Raw genomic sequence first — 15274 nt, forward strand, 5'->3', positions numbered from 1 at the left:
GTCTCTAGTATATGAATGAAATAAATTGAATAATCCAAAAATCATAACCCAACTAACAATTTTGGTGCTAAAAGCTTCAACTTCTAGCCTTTGGCTGTATAATATTTGAATAAAAGCAGCCAATGCTGAATAAAAGAAAAACATCCGCAAATAATCCCTTAAACTTCAACTCGACTATTACCCAAATATCTATCAGCTAGTCAGTGTGCCGAATATATTTAATCTTTTATCGTTTATGCAGCTTTCATATAGTCATAAAACAGCTCTGTCTGAATTAGCAACAAAGCTTATCGGTTAAGAGCTCATGTATGTAACCGAGTTGCTTGTAAGCAGCTTCCCATATTACGGTGAGTAGCATTCACAATGAAAACGTTTTGGCTGTTGTTACAGCACTAACAATATAGCGTAATGGCGCTATAAATGAACTGACGAAGCTTTTAGGCAACTTCTGTATCTTTGAAGATTACACAACGTTTAAGTAAACCTTATACTGCTTCTTTAATAGCATATCAGTATGGAACGTCAAAACCGCTATATTTACATTTGATTTTTGTTGCCGGAGCTGTGTATGAGCTATTGATTTCTGTAATGCAGCTACAAAGGTATTCACCTGCTCTTATAGCAACTGGAAGAGCGCTGTCATTAATGCTAGCAGATAGCGTAAGAGAACAAGCCATTTAGAAGCGATATTTCTGTTGACGGCTACTGTTAAACGATTCGCAGCAAAGTAGCATCTGTACAGATCGAGAAAATGTTGCCTAAAAACAATTTCAGCGATTGATGATGGATAAAAGTTAGCCAACGGAACATGCTGATAGATGTTTGAATAATGGTTGAAATAATGCTGAAAGCATAATTTTTAAGCTTATGTACTGAAAGCAGCATGTAGGCCTCTTTCTAACGTTTATACAGCATGAATCTGAAAATTGCGTTAGTAAAACAACCTATAGGCACAGGGTATGCGAAGAAGCACATCCATAATTTTCTTTGTTATTTACATATGTCAAAGTGACGGTGATGACAGAGCAGCGGCCATTGAATCAGGAGATCAGGAGTTCGAATCTAGGTAGCAACAAAATTGAGATTTGAATTTTCACAAAAAAAAAACATTGAATAAACTCCCGAAATTTACTCTCCTCTCAAATAATATTTAATCAAATTGAATTCAGTGGCTGTATAAAACTTATTTAACAGATTCAAAAAATCTGAATAAGCGCCATTGAAGCGAATTATATTACTAAATGGTTTAGTAAAGATTGAGAAAAAATTGTGTAACATGCTGTAAAGTAGTTGTGCAGACACGTCAAAAATAGCTGAATAGATTCGCCAGATTTGCTGGTAAAAGCATTGAATAGAAGTTCTTGATCATATGTATAGCACAAATATTCAGCTTGAAGCCGTATAGACGAGTTGAAATAACATTTACATTGACATTAAATGTTAGTTGGGAATAAATCATCCGTCAGTTTGCAAGAAAAAACTAAATAACTGAATTGCATCTCATGAAAAAAGAAACTAGAAATAGCTCAAAGTAGATGATTTTTGTTGAAAAAGATCTGGAGCAGGTTAGAGGAGTTTTAAGGAGTCACGTACCTATTTGCATAAAACGAAAAATACGCTCCTTTTGAAAGTTTTTTTTTGTATCTTTAAAGGAAACTTTCAGCCCTAGGCTGGCTAGTCTCCATTTGAAAGTTAGAAAAGTGAATCACAGCACAGTTTTGCCTTAAGCACGTTTCTGAATATAAAAAAGGATTTAAATGTTTTGTCCCGCGCTGGCACAAAATATATCTGGTCAGTTTAAGTTAGGCAGCACGCTCACACTACCGCGAATGTGTACTACACACATGTGGAAGCGTTGGTTTGGGAAATGGATTGTGAGCGCTTCGACTATGCGTAAGAATTGACTTTAGGAGGCTTCGCTAAAACTTCAACTGTCACCTGCTGCCAAGCATCCAGCTGGGTGTCATTGATGCCATCGATGTCGGAGTTCTCACGCTCATCGCAGCGTACTCCCCAACTCAAACCAAAGTGGGCGATGGATCATCGGCCGCACTTTTGAGGGACATTGTCAAGCTAACGCGGAGGTAAGGTCAGTATGCCAATGTCGGAGACCTGAATGCGGGGCATAAAGCATAAAGAAATAATAATTTCTACAATAAAATCCGCGCACTCCTAGGCCTATTATTTATTTATTAAAACAATACAATTGACATTAAATGTCTAAATGAATATATCTAATTTTAACTAATTGGTTACGGTCAGCGGTACGGAAAAAGTCTAGCAAACGATGAGGAATGACGAATTGGCTCGTGCAGTGTAGTCTGTGGCTCTAAATGCAAGAATAGGCGATGACGAATTGGTCATTCCGGTGCGTACACAGAGCGGCGATCCGTCTTAGCTCTAGTGGTTCGATGGTAATTTAACGACAACGTTCCTGTCCTGTACGGTGGCAGGTTTGTCGGATCACGTCAACTTAGTGATCGAAGAGCGTATCTGAGCTCACAAACTATCGTTGGACGGCTTCGATTCTAGCGATCCTGGATTGGCCTGGAAAGGGCACCAAACAACAACGGATGATTCCAATAGTATTGATCGCACAAGGGAACAGTAAAATGATCTAAAGCATAGTGGATCACGAAATTCGTCGTCTATTTTGAAAATAAAGCCCAATTGACAATTAGCTTGTATGTATGTCAGTCAGTTATCCAAGATAACACCAGGATTGTGCTGAACGCGAGTAAGCGATCACCCAGACAGGACATAGTCGAAGATGATTGGTGTATTTTTCCGGTGATATGAAATGATATTACATTTCTGCTCCCCGATTTTGCTCAGCATTTTTTTTTTGCAAATTTTTATCGCACTTTCTACGCACAGCTTTCTTTATGCATCGATTCAACAGCAAATAGTGTATCCAAGTGAGCTTTCACAATGAGTTTTTTATTCTCATATTTCTCCTCCAACAATTTCCAGGCCACTTCATAATTGATACCCGTTAGATCTATCCAGCTTAGCTCCTGAAATGCTTCGCCTGTTGTAGCAAAACGTAAGTACGTAAACTTATAGACGTCGGCGTCGGCGTCGACGTCTAAGGCCGGAGTGGCCTGTGCAATACATAAAAGTCTTCTCCATTCAGCTCGGTCCATGGCTGCACTTCGCCAACCACGCAGTCTGCGGAGGGTCCGCTAAACGTCCTCCACCTGATCGATCCACCTTGCCCGCTGTGCACCTCACATTCTTGTTACCGTCGGATCGTTATCGAGAACCATTTCCACCGGATTACTGTGCGACATTCTGGCTACGTGCCTGGCCCACCGCAGTCTTCCGATTTTCGCAGTGTAAACGATAAATGGTTCTCCTAACAGCTGATGCAACTCGTGGTTCATTCGCCTTCTCCTCGTACCGTCCGCCATCTCCACCCCACCATAGATGGTACGCAACACTTTCCTTTCGAAAACTCCCAGTACGCGTTGGTCCTCCAGGAGCATCGTCCAGGTCTCGTGTCCGTAGAGTACTACCGGTCTTATAAGCGTTTTGTAGATAGTCAGTTTGGTACGGCGGCGAACTCTATTCGATCGGAGCGTCTTGCGGAGTCCAAAGTACGTACGATTTCCAGCCACTATGCGTCTCCGAATTTCTCTGCTGGTATCGTTATCGGCGGTCACCAGTGAGCCAAAGTACACGAATTTTTCAACCACCTCGATTTCGTCACCACCGATAGAAACTCCTCCAAAGCGATGTTGAATAGCAGACACGAAAGAGCATCACCTTGCCGTAACCCTCTACGCATTTTGAAGGGACTCTAGAATGCCCCTGAAACTCGAACTACGCACATCACCCGTCGCCTTGATCAACCGTATCAGTTTATTCGGAAATTAGTTTACATGCATTAGCTGCCATAGCTCGTCCCGATCGATTGTATCATATGCGGCTTTGATGTCGATAAATAGATGATGTGTGGGCACGTTGAATTTGCGGCATTTCTGCAATACCTGACGTACGGCGAACACCTGGTCTGTGGTAGAGCGTTCACCCATAAATCCCGCCTGATACTGCCCCACGAACTCTCTTGCAATTGGTGCTATTCGACGCATAAAATTTGGGAGAGTACCTTGTAGGCAGCGTTCAGCAATGTGATTGCGCGGTAGTTGCTACAATCCAGCTTATCGCCCTTTTTGTAGATGGCACACACGACACCTTCCATCCACTCCTGCGGCAGAACCTCATCCTCCCAAACCTTGGTAATCACCCAGTGCAGTGCTCTAGCCAGTGCCTCACCACCGTGTTTAAACAGCTCTCCTGGTAGTTGGTCAACTCCAGGGGCTTTGTTGTTTTTCAGCCGGCCGATCACCTCCTGGATTTCCTGGAGATTCGGAGCCGGAAGTTGCATGTCCTGCGTGCGTGCTCCTAGGTTCATTACCATACCGCCACCGTTGTCTGCCATATCGCCATTCAGGTGCTCTTCGTAGTGCTGCCGCTACCTTTGGATCACCATACGCTCGTTTGTAAGAAGGTTCCCGTTTATGTCCTTATATATCGGGCTGTGGCACGTGGCCCTTACTGCCCTTTCGTGTGTTATTAGCGCGGTACAGTTGCTCCGTCTCTTCACGGTCTCGATCTCCCTGCTGGCGCTTTTTCTTCCGGAAAATCGAGTTTTGTCTGTTCCGCGCCCGTTTGTATCGTGCCTCGTTCGCCCTCGTGCGGTGTGGCAGCAATCTCGCCCATGTTGCATTCTTCTCCTCAACTAACTGCTCACATTCGCCGTCATACCAGTCGTTTCTCTGATACGGAGCCACCGTGCCTAATGCAGCGGTTGCGGTGCTTCCAATGGCGGATCGAATATCTCTCCAGCCATCTTCAAGAGATGCTGCGCCTAGCTGCTCATCCGTTGGGAGTGCCACTTCCAGCTGCTGCGCGTAGTCTCGGGCTAGTCTACCGTCTTGTAGCCGCTCTATGTTTAGCCACGGCGGACGACTCCGACGCGTGCTGATCACCGTCGAGAGTTTTGAGCGCAGACATACTGCAACGAGGTAGTGGTCGGATTCAATATTCGCACTGCGGTAAGTGCGTACGTTCGTGATGCCGGAGAAGAATTTACCGTCGATTAGAACGTGGTCGATTTGGTTTTCCGTTACTTGATTAGGTGATTTCCATGTGGCCTTGTGGATATTCTTGCGGGGGAAGAAAGTGCTTCGGACTACCATTCCGCAGGAGGCTGCAAAGTTTATGCATCGTTGGCCGTTGTCTTTAGATACGGTATGCAGACTATCCGGTCCGATGATCGGTCTATACATTTCCTCCCTTCCTACCTGAGCGTTCATGTCACCGATGACGATTTTGACGTCCCGCAGTGGGCATCCATCGTATGTCTGCTCCAGCTGTGCATAGAACGCTTCGTCGTCGGGTCTCCCTTCGTGTGGGCAGTGCACGTTGATGATGCTATAGTTGAAGAAACGGCCTTTTATCCTCAGCTTGCACATCCTTGCGTTGATTGGCTGCCACCCAATCACGCGTTGGTGCATCTTTCCCAGCACTATGAAGCCGGTTCCCAGCTCGTTGGTGGTGCCACAGCTTTGGTAGAAGGTAGCCGCTCGATGCCCGCTTTTCCACACTTTCTGTCCTGTCCAGCAAATCTCCTGCAGCGCCACGACGTCGAAGTTGCGGGGATGTAATTCATCGTAGATCTTGTAGTTCTATGTTCCAAGCTTCCAATCGTGATCCTTTATTCATCGCCTAGGTCGTTGCCGATTGTATCAAGTCGTATTATCTTCTATGTCGTTCGTAATAGTTGTTTTTAAAGGCGGCTTATTGGCCTGCGCGAACCTCCTGTCTCGTCGGAGGGCCGTCGTGTCAGGGCTGTTTAGCGTCCCACCTAACACCCGGACTTAGGCTTGTGCGCTTTGAGCGGCACACGGTCGCTTCGGCGGAGCTTACTTGCGGATTCATGCAGCTTTTTATAGAGGCTTAACAGGGCCCACTATCAAACCCCACCACATCCTAGGCAGGCGCCACAACTCGCAGATGATCTGGGGAGCGATCGTCAAGCCCTTGGACATAGTCCCTGCTGCCCCCCCCCCTGCTGGCGAGGATAGGGGATCTAAATGTCAATGAAGGAAAAATACATACGATTTGACAGTTAAGTACCACACATGTTTCGGATAGCAGAACAAAGGGAACCGAAGCGACAATCTTTATCTGGTAACTAAAACGTCTTTTATCAAAATGTTCGGAACCGTGGGTGCAGTTGACCTCCACAAATGTCAAATCAGAGACTGACCCTCATGGAAAAATGGATAGTTTTTAAAAGAGAGACTTTTAGTGGAAACTTGCAGACACGAAGAAGCTGCGAGCGACTTTCGGGTCAACATGCCTTAGGCGTGACTTTAGTGACTTGAGCTCGAGAAAGAGACTTTTTAATGAATGACCCAAAAAAAGTGACCCGCTACCAGGCCTGTAGGGGCGGACGAACGGTTCTGAATTAGATGAAATTTCAAAGCAGAAAAAGAGGGGCATTTGAATATAGGGTAAATGTTCCGATTTCCATCTCACTGAACATATATTCATCTTCGCGAAACAAAGAAATACAGCACCAATCTCGTCACTTCCTTTTGCTAACACGCGTGCTTACTGGTGAAATAAATCACAAAAATAAGAAACAAACCAAATTCTTTTCATTGCTTTGTTTTTGATGGGATAGAAATAGGAGCCATGGGATGAAGTGTCGAACCGTTCCCCTAGTTAATGGGCTTGGTGTGATTCGAATCAATAAGATAAAGAACGGAGACGTTTGATATTAAAAATATAATATTTAATTTCCGCGACATTGTCTACACGGAAGAAATAAACTACCCAATAGTGAGTTCAATTCACCCAACCTCGAACATCCGTACGGGAAGCCAAAATTGAGTAAGTAGGCTCGAAGTAGTTTGCCTTTACTCCCATGTTAAAAAAGTACCCAATGGTGTGGAGCTCATTGTGGGAATAGGCAAGCGGGAGTCTGCCGGAAAACTATCACTCCTGTCTGCGATGGTTCAACACGTGTTTGACTGGCGGCAAATTACCACGATTGCTTTGATTAATATTTTGGTGGCTCTCCGTTGTCGTTCATATGAAGCCTACTTCGATACTTTCAAATCAATTGGATATTTCCTTTCCATACTTAAAACCCAGTGCCATTTCACTGCCACACAAATGGAAAATTTATTTACCCAATTGTAAGTTTAATTCACTCAATTTCGACCTCAGGTAATAAAACTCAAAATTGGCTTCCCGTATTGAACTGCCGTCGTTGGATTGTTTGGCTCTTTTGTTTTTGACAACAAAAGAAAGAGTGGATGAAAGAGAAAATAAAAAATAACTCATTGCCCTTTGGAGTTACCGCAGAAACACTTTTGAAGAAAAAAAAAGTTATCGGCGGATGTTGAATAGAATTTATCAGATTTGTTGAGAAATGACGTCAAATTTTGAAACCAGTTTCTTGCTCGAAAATAGCTAATATTGCTGCTGTTAATTAACCAAAAAGTAGTGGAACAAAGACTACAAATTTTATACTAACGCGACCGGAAAACTGTAGCTCTAGACTTCCATGCAGCTTCCTTTTCTTCCACATTATTTTTCAACGAATCTAATAAATTTTAACCAACCTCCGTTGTTTTTTTTTCCAAGGAGGAAAAATTGTAACGGTTTATTCCGGTGGAGTCATCGTAAAATATTGAAAAAGTAAAACGAGAACAAATTCCGCTTAAAAACTTGGCTTTTGCGCCAATTCCTCGAAAGGAATTGCCAAGATTCATTTTAATTTGCCCAGCTTGCTAGTCGGCCACGTCGTGGTCCGAAAACCGTTATTGCGGAATCTGTTCTCTTCACTTTCTATTTAACAATAGAGCCACATTCACTTTATTTATTCCTCAAAACTATTCCGATTCAAACTGTCTCACCACATTTATACACAAAATTGAGTTGACTCAGCAACTCCAAGGAACCGACCGCATTGCGCTGCGAATCAATAACAAACACTAATTTTCCGATCGCATTTACACAATTTCACTTTAACTTACGTCGGTTCCAGTTGTGCGTATGATATCACTCGCCCCTCTCAGCCACACCACATGTTGCAAAATTATTTAATTACTCTTAAAATTTCGGTTGTAGTGACAACTACAAGTCCCAACCGACTCCTGCTGACCGTTGGTGGTGGGCGGGTATGCGGTACGATGCCGAGAGCACGGCCTGCTGCGAGCTACGATCAGCCAGGTGATAGACGGCAAACGATGCGATGATCGCCCGATGCGAATCCATCCTACCCAGGCTTGGGTTTTCGGCTGTAGCTGCTGCTGGTCGATATTTGCCTATCGACGGGAACTTTCTGACCTCGATGTGACGAACGGCGGCTCTTTTATAGTTCATAGGTAGAGAAAATGCGCTCTACATTGCTCGGTGGCAACGTTTGAATCGTATGTATTTTTTATTTACTTGAATGAGGATGGGCAAAATTGCACTGTGGCTTAAAATTGAAATTTCTAAAAACAAAACTGTTACAAAATGCAGGCACGGAAAATATCCACCAAGATGCACCTGAAATATCACTTACCTCCGCGAAGCCTCATTATGTTTAAGTTATGTATCTGTCATTCTTGTTTACAATGCAGGTCTTACGCAAATGCCGAAGCTGCACCCGCATAATTACAAACTGTACATGGATATTTTCCCGTGCGGTCGACAACAGTATCCTTTACTGTTGACAACTGTAAATGAACAATCTCATATAAAGTTTTAACAGTTTGTGGTACGGTTATTTGACAAATAACAATCCAGTTTTCCGCGAGCGGTAATGGCCGCAAGCTTGCCTGCGGCTTAGTCTCTGATTTGACATTTCTGGAGTTCAACTGCACCCACCGCTCCAAGCATTCTGACCAATGTGGCATATAAGAAAGTGCTGATCAAGTGAATTCAAGCCTTTTTATATACCACATTGATCAAAATGCTCGAACTGTAGGTGCAGTTGACCTCCACACACGTCAAATCAGAGACTAAGCCGCAGGCAAGCTGGCGGCCATTACCGCTTGCGGAAAACTGGATATGTTGAATGGGTTGTAGAGTTATGTCACCATAAAAAATCGTCTGTTTTCGCGTGCAAAATTTTCGCTTGACATATAATGCAGGAAATAAAGAACATTTAAGAGACAGCATGTTATATGTTGACATTTAGTGATGATGTCGAGCAGTTATGGTTGAATCGATCGAAAAGTATTCGATAACCGCAACGTAAACTGTGAAGCTATATCTTACATCGTAATAATGATTCTGACCATATAACATGTTGTTTTTTATTATGCGGGCAATCACACTAACACAATCTCACTTAAATTGTTTACGTGGGTATACAGTCATATTCGCCAAGATTTTTAGTAAAAGTTACGTGAATTTCAGGTGAGCATTACTAACGTCACGTAACAATCGTCGTTTGTTCAAGACAGACGAGTTACGTGATTTTTCACGTGAATATGACGTGATGATTTTTTAGAGTGTACATCTCCAGCTGAGGACGCTGTTGTTAGGTACAAAATTGGACGGTTCTAGAAAGACGAGGATTAATAACTACCGTCAACTGGGGGGAAGATGATCATTGAGGTGAAGATGATCATTTGATGTGTCAGTCAAAAGTGCCAATTTTTTTTATGAAACAGTAGTCAACAATATTCTCCGTTCAAGTAATGTTACCGCTAGGTAGAAATCCGAGTTTTTTCGATTATAATCATGAAAATGTATCTTGTGGAAGAAAGAGAGAGATAGTCATAAATGACGCTATTTTCGTTTCAAATATTTACTTCGTAGATTTCTTTACGTAGTAAATTCAACATTCATACAAATAACCTAGTGTATTTTGACTACTAGGTCATAATTATTTTAGTAGAGCTGTCTTGATCAACTTCACCCCAAACCAGATTACTCAAAAAATGTGTGATAATTTAATTTATTTTAATAAATGCGAATGCATTTCAGAAAACTAAAGTTGTTGATTTTTGCAACGTATAGCAGTACATGTTTTGAAAATATTTGTTTCGATTTAAAATGTAAACACACATTGTTATTGCATGTTTTGTCTTAAAAATGATCATCTTCCCCCCAGTTGACGGTATACGTTTAATTTTGACAAAGCACTTTGGACCTGTTTGAGATCTTGTCCTATGACATCAGCCTCCGAGGATTATACTTGAACTCTCTGTCCTGGTGGTCTCCCGCATAATAAAAAACAACATGTTATATGGTCAGAATCATTATTACGATGTAAGATATAGCTTCACAGTTTACGTTGCGGTTATCGAATACTTTTCGATCGATTCAACCATAACTGCTCGACATCATCACTAAATGTCAACATATAACATGCTGTCTCTTAAATGTTCTTTATTTCCTGCATTATATGTCAAGCGAAAATTTTGCACGCGAAAACAGACGATTTTTTATGGTGATATAACTTAACAACCCATTCAACATATTGTTATTTGTCAAATAACCGTACCACAAACTGTTAAAACTTTATATGAATTTGTTCATTTACAGTTGTCAACAGTAAAGGATACTGTTGTCGACCGCACGAGAAAATATCCATGTACAGTTTGTAATTATGCGGGCTGCCACATTAAAAAAAATTGTATCACCAGTAGGAAAACCTTCGGCTGCGGAATTTGGGTTTGTATATCCCATTACGAAGACCAAAATATGGTTGGATAGACAGCAGACTTAGAAATCCAGCTTAGCGACTTAGAATTAGACTTAGAATTCGATAGCGAGAATCCACTGGACAAATATAATTATATGACAAAATACAGCAATCGCAATGGATAATGACTGCAAAGGAATACTTGGATAAACTCGAGTGCTAATCACTCCGGATCGTTCTCTGTCGCTTTGTTTGGCTGAAGAGTCTTTTACTGGGAAAAAGCTGCTCTGGAACAAAAATAAATGGAGCCTTGTCCGAACAGTTATTATGGTCACAAAGAAACAAATTTTAGTTTTTGCTTAAGTGTCTATATTGTCGTTCGAATTCAGAAATTCGTTATTTATTACTCAAATATGTACAGGGGTTAGGCAAAATGATTGAGATAGGCAAAATTTGGCCCAAATTCAAATCCTTATAACTTTTCGAAAAATGATGGAACTGGACAAAACCGGAAGCATTCGACGGCAAATTTAGTCAAAATTTAGGAACATGCATGGTCACGTATACTGGCCACTGGACACCGGAGATGTTCCGTATTTTCGGAGGCCATGTCAAAAACGCATTTTTTCTGCCGCTCGTATTTTTGTGTGATTTGAAGTTACATCGATGAACACTATTTTCCTAGAAACTAGATCTTATTGAAAATTGAATGCGGGTGGTTGCGCTAAGATCCGTTGAAAAACATCCGAGATATGGCCATTTCAGTAAACCTGTTTCCGGAGACTATGGTCAATTATGTATATCCTTCCAATCACGTAAGTATATATTATCCGGTACCATATCAATATTGGTATCAAACTTCAAGAATTTTCATGGAGATGCTTCAGGAAGCACATTCAGAACGATCAATTGCCCTGACCACTCTGTAGTAGGTTCCAGGTGCCCTGGGGGAAGTGGCCAATTTGAAAAATGTCCAGAACTATATCAACATGGGTTTCAAACTTCATGATTTTTTTAGGGGATACTTCTAAACGCATTTTAGAACCAGCAACTGTCATGACCACTCTGCAGTAGGTTCCAGGTGTCCCGGGGAAGTGGCCAATTTGCAAAATGTTCGAAACCATATCAAAATGTGTATCAAGGCTCAAGGGTTTTCATGAAGATGCTTTTGGACTCTCCTGTCGAATAGAGTTCGAGGCCGCACGAAGTTTAACATCTACAAAACGCTCATTAGACTGGTCGGCCTCTATGGCCACGAAAGTTGGACATTGCTGGCGAAGGACCAACGCGGCCTTGGAGTTTCCGAATGGAAGGTGTTACGGACCACCTATGGCGGGGTGCAGATGGAAGACAATACGGGGTGGAGCCCAATGAACCACGAGTTGTAATTGTTAGGAGAACTACCCACACGGTACAATTTTTGCGGTTACTGTGGGCCGGGCATGTAGCCAGAATGTCAGTCTATAACCCGATTGAGATGGTGCTCGATAATGATCCGACCGGTACAAGAAGGTACGGTGGATCGACCAAATCTAAGATGGCCTGCCATCAATGGCAGCAGGTCGTGCGGTCTGATGAATCATCGTTCACACTTTTTCAACAACTGGACGAGTGTACATTTGGCGCTCACCGGATGAGGCTTATGATATAGAGTGTCTCCTTGGCATGGCGGTGACTCAGCAATTGTGTGGGGTGCTATATCTTGACATGGCCATGGTCCTACTTAAGGGCAAAGTGAAGCCTGCCGATTATCAAATTATTTTGGAAGACAAGGTATTTGTTGATATGATGACAAATCCTGAATATGACATCTGTTTTTTATTTGATGGTTAGGTGCTGCCGATGATGGAATCGGTCTTTCCTGGAGGGGATGGAATCTTTCAGGATTATAACGCTCCGACTCACAGAGCGAAGATCATCAATACGTATCACTCGCATATCCGAAATAAACTTATAATGGATTAATTATTAGCTACCTAACTGAGAGATCATTTCTACTATTTATTTAATTATAAACAAACCAAAGCCGCTGTGACTTCTGCTACATAAAGAAGCCGTCTCCATTCTACTTGATCCATGGCCTCGAAGTCTGCGAAAGATCCGCAGGCCGTGTTCCACTTGGTCGATCCACCGTTGCACGCCTCTTCTGCCTCTGCCACGCCTCTTCTGTTGCACCGGTACAAGGGTCGGATCATTATCGAAGCATAATCTCAATCGGGTTGTCGTCTGACATTCTGGCTACATGCCCGGCCCACCGTAACCCACCGTGTGGGTAGTTCTCCTAACAATTGCAACTCGTGGTTCATTGGCCTCCACCACGTATCGTCTTCCATCTGCACCCCGCCATAGATGGTCCGTAACACTTTCCATTCGAAAACTCCAAGGGCGCGTTAGACCTTCGTCAGCAACGTCCAACTTTCGTGTAGATGGTCAACCTCGTACGGCGGTGAACTCTGTTCGACAGGAGAGTCCAAAAGCATCTTCATGAAAAGCTTTGAACTTTGATACACATTTTGATATGGTTTCAAACATTTTGCAAATTGGCCACTGTCTTTGGGACACCTGTAGCCTAGTACAGGGTGATCATGGCAGCTTCTAGTTCTAAAATGCTTTAAAAGTATCAGCTTTTAAAAATCTTGAAGTTTGATACCCATATTGACATGGTTCCGGACATTTTTCAAATTGGCCACTTCCCCCGGGGCACCTGGAACCTACTACAGAGTGGTCAGGGTAACCGATCGTCCTGAATATGCTTCCTAAAGCATCTCCATGAAAAATCTTGAAGTTTGATACCAATATTGATATGGTTCTGAACGTTTTTCAAATTGGCCATTCCCCCCGGGGAACCTGGAACCTACTAGAGAGTGGTCATGACAGCTGCTGCCTACTACAGAGCGGTCAGGGTAACTATTTATTTAATCAGACTAAGGCCGAAGTGGCCTGTGCGGTATATAAGAGTCTTCTCCATTCGGCTCGGTCCATGGCTACACGTCGCCAACCACGCAGTCTACGGAGGGTCTGCAAGTCATCTTCCACCTGATCGATCCACCTTGCCCGCTGCGCACCTCGCCTTCTTGTGCCCGTCGGATCGTTGTCGAGAACCATTTTCACCGGGTTACTGTCCGACATTCTGGCTACGTGCCCGGCCCATCGCAGTCGTCCGATTTTCGCGGTGTGAACGATGGATGGTTCTCCCAACAGCTGATGCAATTCGTGGTTCATTCGCCTCCTCCACGTACCGTCCCCCATCTGCACCCCACCATAGATGGTACGCAGCACTTTCCTTTCGAAAACTCCAAGTGCGCGTTGGTCCTCCACGAGCATCGTCCAGGTCTCGTGTCCGTAGAGGACTACCGGTCTAATTAGCGTTTTGTAGATTGTCAGTTTGGTACGGCGGCGAACTCTATTCGGTCGGAGCGTCTTGCGGAGTCCAAAGTACGTACGATTTCCAGCCACTATGCCGAATTTCTCTGCTGGTGTCATTTTCGGCAGTCACCAGTGAGCCCAAGTACACAAATTCTTCTACCACCTCGATTTCGTCACCACCGATGCAAACTCGCGGTGGGTGGCTCACATTGTCTTCTCTTGAACCTCTTCCTATCATGTACTTCGTCTTCGACGTGTTGATGACTAGTCTGATCCGCTTAGCTTCCCTCTTCAGTCTGATGTAGGCTTCCTCCATCTTCTCAAAGTTACGTGCCATAATATCTATGTCGTCGGCGAAACCAAATAGCTGGACGGACTTATTGAAAATTGTACCACTCGTGTTAATCCCTGCTCTTCGTATTACCCCTTCCAAAGCGATGTTGAATAGCAAACACGAAAGACCATCACCTTGCCGTAACCCTCTGCAGGTTTCGAAGGGACTCGAGAATGCCCCTGAAACTCGAACTACGCAAATCACCCGATCCATCGTCGCTTTGATCAACCGTGTCAGTTTATCCGGAAAACCGTGTTCGTGCATTAGCTGCCATAGCTGGTCCCGATCGATTGTATCATATGCGGCTTTGAAGTCGATGAATAGATGATGTGTGGGCACGTTGTATTCGCGGCATTTCTGCAATACTTGGCGAATGGCGAACACCTGGTCCGTGGTGGAGCGTTCGCCCATAAATCCGCCTGGTACTGCCCCACGAACTCCCTTGCAATTGGTGCTAGTCGACGGTATAAAATTTGGGAGAGTACCTTGTAGGCGGCGTTCAGCAATGTGATTGCGCGGTAGTTGCTACAATCCAGCTTATCGCCCTTTTGTAGGTGGGACACACGACACCTTCCATCCACTCCTGCGGCAAAACTTCCTCCTCCCAAATCTTGGTAATGACCCAGTGCAGCGCTCTAGCCAGTGCCTCACCACCGTGTTTAAAAAGCTCTCCTGGTAGTTGGTCAACCCCAGGGGCTTTGTTGTTCTTCAGCCGGCCAATCTCCTCCTGGATTTCCTGGAGATCCGGAGCCGGTAGAATTATGTACTGCGCGCGTTCTCCCATCACCATACCGCCATCTTCGTCTGCCACATCGCCATTCAGGTGTTCTTGTAGTGCTGCTGCCACCTTTGGATCGCCTCACGCTCGTTCGTAAGAAGGTTCCCGTTTATGTCCTTACACATATCAGGCT

The 15274-nt window shown here is 43.7% G+C and overlaps 1 protein-coding gene across 3 annotated transcripts in view; it reads right to left on the bottom strand.

Annotated features, from left to right (window-relative positions):
- Positions 1-15274, bottom strand: part of LOC134207790 (amyloid-beta A4 precursor protein-binding family A member 2-like) — a 37005-nt gene that overhangs the window by 12280 nt on the left and 9451 nt on the right. The window lies entirely within an intron of this gene.

Source organism: Armigeres subalbatus, chromosome 1 (genome assembly GCF_024139115.2).
Source record: "Armigeres subalbatus isolate Guangzhou_Male chromosome 1, GZ_Asu_2, whole genome shotgun sequence".
NCBI classification, from domain to species: Eukaryota; Metazoa; Arthropoda; class Insecta; order Diptera; family Culicidae; genus Armigeres; species Armigeres subalbatus.